Source organism: Petaurus breviceps, unplaced genomic scaffold (genome assembly GCF_028583685.1).
Source record: "Petaurus breviceps papuanus isolate PSGF00001 unplaced genomic scaffold, PetGlider_PUasm1.0 208, whole genome shotgun sequence".
Lineage (NCBI taxonomy): Eukaryota > Metazoa > Chordata > Mammalia > Diprotodontia > Petauridae > Petaurus > Petaurus breviceps.
Genome location: NW_027185852.1, coordinates 13,257,614 through 13,267,261, shown reverse-complemented (window position 1 = coordinate 13,267,261; position 9,648 = coordinate 13,257,614).

The window sequence follows — 9,648 nt, the reverse complement described above, 5'->3', positions numbered from 1 at the left end:
ACCCCTGGATCACAATTGAATCTACCCCAGAGTTACATCAAGTTTAAACACAGCACTTAATACCCAAATGGAGGTCTTTTCTTCATCTTGACACGAGGCAAGTTCTCAGCAATCTTAGTTCCTGGGGAGACAAGGCTTAGCAAGGCCATAAGATACATTGCCAGTCCCTTCATGAATTCATCCTCTGTCTGTAGAACAGTCCTAGAACCCCTGAACACATTAGCAAAGCCCTCTCCCAGGATTTCTGTAAACATACAACAAGAAAATCCTTCTTCAGGGCTTCTGAACCAACAGAAAGGCTCCCAGACCCCTGCAACAACAGCACTGTCCTTCACCAGTGGACAGTAACAGTCTCCAGACCCCTGCAACAACAGCACTGTCCTTCACCAGTGGACAGTATTCATTCTGTCTGCAGGACAGTCTCCAGACCCCTGCAACAACAGCACTGTCCTTCACCAGTGGACAGTATTCACTCTCTGTCTGCAGGACAGTCTCAGGGCTTCTTAACCAAAAGCCAGGTTCCAGGACTTCTTCAACAGGACTGTCTTTCACCAGTGGACAAATCTGGCAAAACAACATGAAAACAGACAGACAAAGTACCAGCAAAACAGCCATGTCTCCTCAGTCCTTGGCAGCTCTGGGGGCAGGTCTCAAAAGTCCAGGGCAATTCAAAGTAGCCCTCAGCAATCCTTCTCAGTCTCTCTCTCTGCCTCCACGTGGGTGCTGCTTCCAAAAAGGTCTTCCGCCTCTCTCTTGTCTCTCCAAATCTACGTCACCAGCTCCTCCCAGTTCAGGACTTTCTTTTCACATCAAAAAGTCCATCCCACAGGTGGGATTAACAAGCTCTGGGTTTTAACACAATCAATTTGAAAACCAAGCCAATACAGGGGAATCTTTAATTGCCATTACTATCACAAGAGCATTCAGTCTCTGGAAGCAAGGGCTCAACATGGCTGAACTGGAGCCAAGTTCAGAGACAGAGGGATTGAATGAATGAATCAGTTAACAATTGCATGCTTGCTAGGTGCCAGGCACAATATGGAAGGCATGGCAGAGAGATTTTCTCTCCACATCTGGTGTGCTTTGGTCTCAGCCCCTCTGCCACAGGTGAAGAGCTAACTGTGGGGAAAAGGAGGGGTCCTGGGGACATAAGACTCTAAAAGTACCAGGCCATCAAGGCATTAAGAACCGTAGTTCCCATTAGAGCCCAAGTTCATGCTCTCTGTGCTGCAAGCCACTAAAAATAGCATCTCTTTATCTTTATAAATACCCCAGAAGACTATTATTCCCATTTTACAGATGGGGAAACCAAGGGAGAGAGAAGTGAAATGACTTGTCCAGGGTCATATAGCTACAAATTGTTTGAGGCAGTATTTTAACTAAGATCTATTGCAAATCCAAGTGTGAGGCTCTAACCACTGAGATCACTTGTTTCTTGGGAATCTTGAGACCACTATATTGGGGTGCTTGACTCAAACATCAGCTGAAAGCTTTGTTGTATTGTCTGTATTCCTTCATGTGAACCTAGGAATGTATTGGTAATAGAAATTTGAAGATCTTCCCTGCCCCTTAATAAGCCCAAATTGAACTTGAGGACCTTTCCTGATTTGAAAACATTCTCTGCCCCCAATAGCTGCATGTGCTCACCTGGAGCCTGTGGTGGGGGGCTTGTTTTTCAGGAAGGCACAGATTTTTGTTACTTTGTAGTCAAGTGGGTCATGAGGATTGTGATGGTCTCTGACCCTGGAGAAGGCTGTATATACCTCTGAGTCCAGGTTTTGCTTTGGGGCTCACTTTGAGAAGAGTTGTGTGATTTGGCCAGATGAGGCTCTGGGCAGCCATTGAGCCCCCTGGCTTTGAAAATCGAGATGCTGGTGCTTCTCTCTCTGGTGACAAACTAGGTATGGATGTAATGGTCAGACAGCTGGAGGCCCTGCCTGCAGAATTGTGTTATTTTTCTCTTGTAACTTTGTATTCTCTGAAGTTCAGGGTGCTGACTTTTTCCCTGAACTAGGTAAATGATATATGTTTGATTGATTAAAGTAAGAGTGTTAACCCTTTTTGAGTTGCTTTCCATTAGCAGATGGAAGAACCTGTGCTAGTAGCCATCCTGGGTGCTTGCTGCTACAAGAAGGTAGGCATAGGACTGGAGAGCTGAGCAAGTTGAAGTGTTCCTTACCTAAAATTCCTGCTTAGTCTTGGAGACCACTAGGTCTAGGAGAAGCTGAGGGCACCCAGATGTTTAATCGGTGTTTCATCCATGTCTCTATCTATCTATCCATTTATTTATCTCTCAGTTCATTCATTCATTTAGCAGTTTATTGATCCATTCATTTATTTACTCATTTGTTTATTCACTTTTCCATCCAGTTATTTACTCATTCATTTATATTCATCTATTTGTCCATTCATTCATTCATTTTGATTAGATCTTCGATTTCATTATTATAAGGAGTGCCCAGTGAAGAGCTCCCTCTCCCAAAGCTAATTAGTGCACACACCCTGCTATCTTAGGGAGCCCTCGGGGCTCTGCAGACTAAGTGACTTGCCCACAATCCCATGGCTAGTATGTGTCAAGACTGGTCTTTGAAACCTTCCTACCTCCAAAGTTGGCTCTTAGTCAACTACGCCACTTTCCCTCTCCAATGTTTCATTATATGTTATTTTTTGCTATCCTATACCTGAAACAAAACACAACAAACAGTTAAGTATGTTCCACCTGTTCTTGTATGAAGCAGTTCCATTAGACTCCAGACAAATAAGAAGAAGGAAAAGGAGAGGTTGGATGGGAGCTCAGAGTGGATTTTGATTGGGCAAATCTACACTAACCATATTGAGTGCCCACTATGTGCCAAGCACAGTGTTAAGTCCCTGCCCTCAACTCACAGCCTAAAGGAGGTGAGAGTATGTGAACAATTATGTACCAACCAGCTTTAGACAGGATAAGTAGGAAATGACTAGCAGAGGAAAGGAACAAACGTGGGAAGCTTGAAAGAAGCCAGAGAAGCCAGGAGGAGGAGATGAGGAGGGAGGGCATTCCTGGCATGGTGCACAGCCAGGGAAAATGCCTAAAGTCTGGAGATGGAGAGGCTTGGTGAGAAGCAGAAGAGTGGGTGGGGTACCATTGGGGGATAAAGGTCAGCATAAGGGAAAGGTAGAGAGGACCAGATGAAGAAGGTTTTGAGAAAGTAAACAGAGAACTTTGTGTTGGATCCTGGAGATAGGGATGCCTGGGGCTCATTGGATAGGATGCAACTGGAGGAGAGCGAGTCATCTATTCTCTGGGACCTGGCCAGAGCCCCACATTCCCCAGTTTTTCTGCAGAGTGAATAAGCCGCAAGATCATGGCGGACACTGGCCCAGAGCTCCAGCTTTCCTGTTGAATAGGATTAGGTTAGTTGCTAGCACTGCCCCCAAGTGGTGAAATAGGTCATGGGCATCTAATAGGGACAAGGATTGGATGGGTGATTCCATTGGTAGAAATGCCAGGTGAAGAAACGCCCTCTATCACTGCAGGTGGACAGCTTTTCTGCAACTTGTAGTCTTAGAGAAATGTCTGGGGAATTAAGAGGTCAAATGCCTTCCTTGGGGTCACACAGTACATGTCAGAGGCAAAATTCAAACCCACATCTTCCTGGCTTCAAGACTAACTCCAGAATGTCCACTTGGCCACACTGTCTCTGAGATGACCATATTGGCCCTTCCTACCATTGTGAAGGAGAGGTCACCAAGCGTGCCTGATACTGAAACCAAATGTAATCCTTATGATACTGTAGAAAGGACAACACAATTCAGGTCAGAGGTCAACAGGTCATGGCTAGTGACGTCAGGAAGCATTAAGTAGCCACTTATTGTATACCAGGCACTGTGGTGAGTGCTGGAGGAGACCTCCCTTAGGACTCAAACCCAGTGCTCATTCCCTGGGTCACCCCACAGGTGCTGGGTTTGAATCTTGCTTCCTTCCTTATCGAGGACAAGTCACATCTTTCTTGCTCTTGGTCTCTGCATCTGTCAAACAAAAGAGTTGCTTCACTGGACATTCTCTCTCTCTAACTCCTGGGATCCCATGAGAAAATGATGGTGGACAAGGGGGGAAAGGAGATGAAAAAGAAAAGTGTGGTTGGTTCTGCTGATTCAATAAAAACCCAATTTCACAGTAGTTGGTGTTAGGGATGGGCTACAGGAAGCATAGACCATAGCCCAGTTTTGGTAAATCCACTAAACTTGCAGCAATGACTCACAGACTCATACGTCTAGATCTGAGATCTGGAACTGGAAGGCACCTCAGAGGCCATCTCAGCCAAGCCCCTCATTTGACAGATGAGGAAACTGAGGCAAAGAGGAGTTCTGTGATTTGCCTAAGGTCACCCGGCATTAAGTACCAGAAGTGAAATCTGAACCCAGGTTTTCTGACTCCAGACCCAGTGTTCTTTGGAGTCTGGGAGATTATCTAACCCCCTCATTTTTCAAAAAAGGAAACTGAGGCTTAGAGGGGGCAAGTGGTAAGTGACTTATCCAAGGTCATGCAGTCAGTAGCAGAACTAGGACCCAAGCCCTCTGATTCTCACTCCAATGTTCCCTCCATATGATTTCCTACTTGCTAAACTACTTACTTCCTACAGCCTCCCCAACATGGCCTCCCCCTCGGGCCAGAAATTAGAACCCCACTTCTGGTTCCTCATCCCCCTATGCCCTCACCAAGCTCTGATATGTGAGCCTTTTGCCTTATACAGTCAGGAACCCAGCCCCATGATACTTCCTGAAGTCTCTTCACCCAGGTCTTCTCTTCCCCCCTCCACCCCTTTTAGAAATTTTCTTTCTTGTTTGGAATGTAAGCTCCCTGAGGGGAGGAGCAGTATTGCTAAGGTGTACATATCGCCTGGAATATAATAAGCACTTAATAAATGTTCTCTCTGTCTCTCTCTCTCCCTCCTGCCCCCTCCTCTCTCTCTGCCCCACTCTTTCTCTCTGTCTCTCTCCTTCTCCCTCTCTTTCTCTCTAGCCCTTTCCAGCCCTGTCTATTTGTCATGCCTGGGCTAATTCATCCCTGGGCTCTGAGGTGTCTGCATGAGGAAGGTGCAAAGATGCTGTAATGGGAATGTAAATTTTAAAAATCTTCCCTGCCCCTAGGCTAAAGTGCACCTGGAGCCTGGGGTGGAAGGCTTGTTTTTCAGGAGATACTTCTTGATTGGCCAGTGAGTCAATAAGGTTGTTACATTCTCTGAGCCAGGAGAAGGCTATATAAGCCCTGATGTGTAGCTTTGTTTTGGGGCTCACTCTGAGAAGTGTTCTGTGATTTGATCAGATGAAACTCTGGGAAGCCGTTGTCCAGAGCCCCCCGGCTTTGAAACCCAGAGGTTGATTTGGTATGGATGTAATGGTTGGACAGTTTGGAAACTGTCTACTTGATCTGTTTCTGTCTTGATAATCTGTCTGTATATTCTGAAGTTCGGGGTGCTGACCTTTTTCCCCTGAACTAGGTAAATGATACATATTTGACTGATTAAAGTAATCTTGTTAACCTATTTTGAGTTGCTTTCCTTTATCAAAGCAGATCCAAGAACCTGTTCGGGTGGCCACCTTGGGGACGCTTGGGGTGCTTGCCGCTACAGATGCTTTTGAGTGTTTTCCCTAACAATGATTATTCCACTTTTCCTTGATGTCTCCTTGGCAGGCTGGAGCCAGCACCTGCCGATTGCCTCCTTTTCCATGGGCCCTGTATTGTAAGGGGAAGGGGAAGTGGGAAAGCAATTGTTGAAGTTGAACTGAATGACTAAAAGTCCCTTCCTACATCTTAGCACAAGGACAGGAGGGGGATCCCACTTTCTCTCTCTACAGGAGTGATTAAGCCTCCGGCTCTGAACAAGGTCATGCTCTGAGCTTATCTCCAGGCTCCAGCCTCTGATAAGGGCTTCAGCACTTTCCATATCACAGACCTCACAGTGAAGCATCCTGGGGTAGGATGGCTGGGTCCCATCACACAGCTCCAGCGGTCTTGTCTTGACTGTGACCCTGAGTAACTTCATGGTGGCCGAAGACAGTTTGTAGAGGACAGACCCATCATTGGAAGGCTCTCCCTTTTCACCTCCACTTAAGGGACCTGGAGTGTTGAGTCTTGCTGGACCTCTTCTCTACTCAGAATTCAGACCCCCATCCCCTTTCCTGGAGAGTTGTTAAGAAATTACTAGCTGTGTGACCCTGGGCAAGTCACTTAACCCTGATTGCCTTGAAAAAAAAATGAGTCTCCTTGTTGATTTTTCTGCCTCCAGTCTCTACACCTTCAAATCCATTCTGCGCAGCTGCCTAAGTGATCTCTCTGGAGTCCAGACTGTGTCACATTCCTGCCTCAGGAGCCCCAGTGGGGCCCTGTTATCTCCAAGATCTGTCTCCAGACCTGCCTTTCTAGATTCATTACACATTATTCCTCTTGTGCACTCTTCCTTCTAGCCACGTTGGCCTGTGAAGCCTCTCATGCCCACACGTTCACACAAGCTCTACCCTGGGCCTGCAATGCCCTCCTTCCTCACTTCCACCAGCTCCCTTCAGGACCCTTTTCAGGTGCGTGAAGGCTTTCCAGCATTCCCCCCAGTCCCGAGTGCTCTCCTCTCCCCCCCCCCCCCACACCCAAAGTACTCTGTAGATATGTTGGATTGATTTATCTGTGCCCAAGGTATTCTCCCACCCCATCCCAATTGGATGCACACTCTCTGAGGGTAGAGATTGCTTCGCTTTAATTATGATAAAACACTGATATTTTTAGGGTTTTTTCCTTTTTTTACATTTCCCAAAGTCTCCCTCCCAAAGAGCCTTCCCTTAGAACATTGAAGGGCCCTGCTCCCATGAGGGGAAAGCTACAGACTCTCCTGGAGTCAGTCAAGGCCAGAGCCATTGAACGCTGTTGGTAGGAGCCCCACGGCTCATTTTGCTTTTCCCTCTGACTCCCCCCGGGGCCAGGAAGCTTCTCCCATTACAGAGGAGAGGACACATCAAAGTACACATCCTTAGATTTTTTTTTTAATTTTATGATTTAATAGTGGTTGGCTTTCATTTCTGGAGACATGCAAGTCTGGAGGAAAGAGGATCCCTATAAAACTGAGCTCGCCTTCCCAGGCTGCTGAGAGGCAGTTAATGGGCTTTCGATTCCACCAGCTCAGACCACACGACATTCCGCCCCCCCCCCCCTTGGATGAGGTCCCGCCCGAGGGTTTGTTCTTGGTCCTGGTTCACATTCCTCAGGGTTGCCTGAGAACTGGGAGGGGGAGGGGAACCTGGACAGTTACTGGACAACCTCCCCCTGGTCCCCATAAGAATCTTCCTGTTGGAAATTAACTCATAGGACGTTAGTGCTATAGGGAACCTTGGCTGTGATCTGATCATAGGATAGATTCAGAGCTGAGAGGGGGAACCTTAGATATCACCCCTTTTGCTGATGAAGAAAGTAATACCTAGCAAATGAAGGGACCCACCCAAGGTCACACAGTTCCCCAAATCATGGGTTCATAGGATCGTAGATGAAGCTGGAAGGGTCCTCAGGGACCATCCAGTCCAAGCCCTGGTAAGTGAGGCCCAAAGCCATACGCTCATGTAAGAGTTGGAGAGCTGGGGCCCAGGTCTGCAGAATTCCTCCCCTTACACCCTCTCCCACCCTCAGAGACAGTGACGATGAAGGAATTCGCCCCCAAGAAAGCAAGAGCTCATTGTGATTTTCCTTTCTCACCTCTCTAGCAGATACTTTCTGCTCAGCCAGGCCAGCTACAGGCCTCCCTCCACCCTCAGGATTCTAGGGGTACCCTGGAGGGATCCGGGAATTCTGTGCATTTTCACTGGCTTTCCCAAGCCTGGAATGCCCTCCCTCCTCATCTCTGCCTCCCAGAGGCTTCTCTGGTTTCCTTCAAGTCCCAGCTAAAATACCACTTTCTACAAGGAGTCTTTCCCGATCCTGCTTAATGCTAGCCCTTTCCCTCTGCCCATTGTCTTCAGCTTATCTTGTTTGTACGGTGTTGCTTGTATGTTGTTTTCTCCATTTGACTGTAAGCGCCTGGAGAGCAGAGACCATTTCTGCCCTTCTTTGTGTCTCTGGGACTTAGCACAGGGCCTGGCACATAGTAGGTGCTTAATAAGTGCTTGGCTTGTTGGCCTGACTGTTCTCTCTTAAAAAAAGAGAGCTCAGACTCATTCCAGGTACAGTTTTTCCCTGTTAGCCACCAGTGACGGATGCCCCAGTTCCATTTAACCAAAGAACATCAATTAACCTTTATAAAGGGTTCTAGCTAGAACAGAAGTACAAACATTTTCCCCAAGCACCTCAGGGGTACACTTTCCTCACACTGCATGGCATTGGTCTCCCCAGGTTCATGCTCAAATACAACATTACCGCTGATGAGTCCCAACTCATCTTTGGCCCCCAAATCACTCACGATTTCTCTCTGCCGCCCAGACCATCCGTTTGGGGATGGGTGTAAAATCTAGCATGGATTCAACGCTCGGACTCCTGGCCACCCACACTCTGTGACATCTGGAGGTTTCTTTCCTGGCCTTTCAAAACTCACAAGGTCATAAGGTGGAGGCTTGTGATGGATCTCACCTAAAACAAAAGAGCAAATACCAAACCAAGGTCAGTATTCTGGGGGCCAAGTGTAAGTCTCTGAGAGAGAAGGTCAAAGATCTCCCCCTTGCACCACCGATGTAACCAGAATGAATCCAGCCAAGCAAGAGGATCAAACAATGGAGAGAACGGCCTAGCCCAACCGAGACCACTGGAAGGCAATCTCGGTTCCGGTCCTACAACTGCACCAAGTCTGCCTTATTGTTAGCAGGACAGAACCAGTGAGAGTGTTTGCACATGCTTCAGAGTCTCTCTGAGGATCTATGACTGATCACGCATCATAACAATTGTCTTAAAAACAGGGTCCCAACATCTTCCATGTAGAGAATTCCTTCGGTGGCTCTCTGCCCACGGAATGGTCCCTAACACACCTCCATCCAATACCTTGGTGAATCTGTGATCTCAACAATGTTGCCTGCCCTCTAGCTGTTCCTAGATCTCACTACCCTTCTATGCCTTACTCATCTGTCTTGACCTGTGTCCATCCCCTCCCCACACACAGAGTCACAGGACCTTCAGTCTGCCCAGACCAGGGACACCAGTGAAACCCATGGGCCATCCATATGCCACCTCTCACTCTTTCTGACTGACTGACCCACTTCTTTTGTCAGTTGTACATCTCAATTAAATACCAGCTTGACTTACAGAGAAGGGTAGGAAGGTATGAATGAGGTAGACATTTTTCTGTCCATGTGACTTCTCAAATCACTTTTTAGAAATTAAAAAATTCAATTATTAAACATTAATTTTTCTTCCCATCTCTTTCTCACCGGAAAAAGAAAAAAACCCTCAAAACAAGTGAGTATAGTCAAACAAAACAAACTTCCCTATTGGCCAAGTCCAGAAACTTGGGTCCCATTCTCCATATTTAGGTTAGGAGGTGAGGAGCATTCCTCATCATCAGTCCCTGGGAGTCTCAGTTGAGCTTTGCATTGATCAGTTCTTAAGTCTTTCAGAATTGTCCATTTTTATAACATTGATGTGATAGTATAAATCTTCAGTTTCCAAACTGCGTGCCCCATTGTCCCGGAAAGCCCCCACTA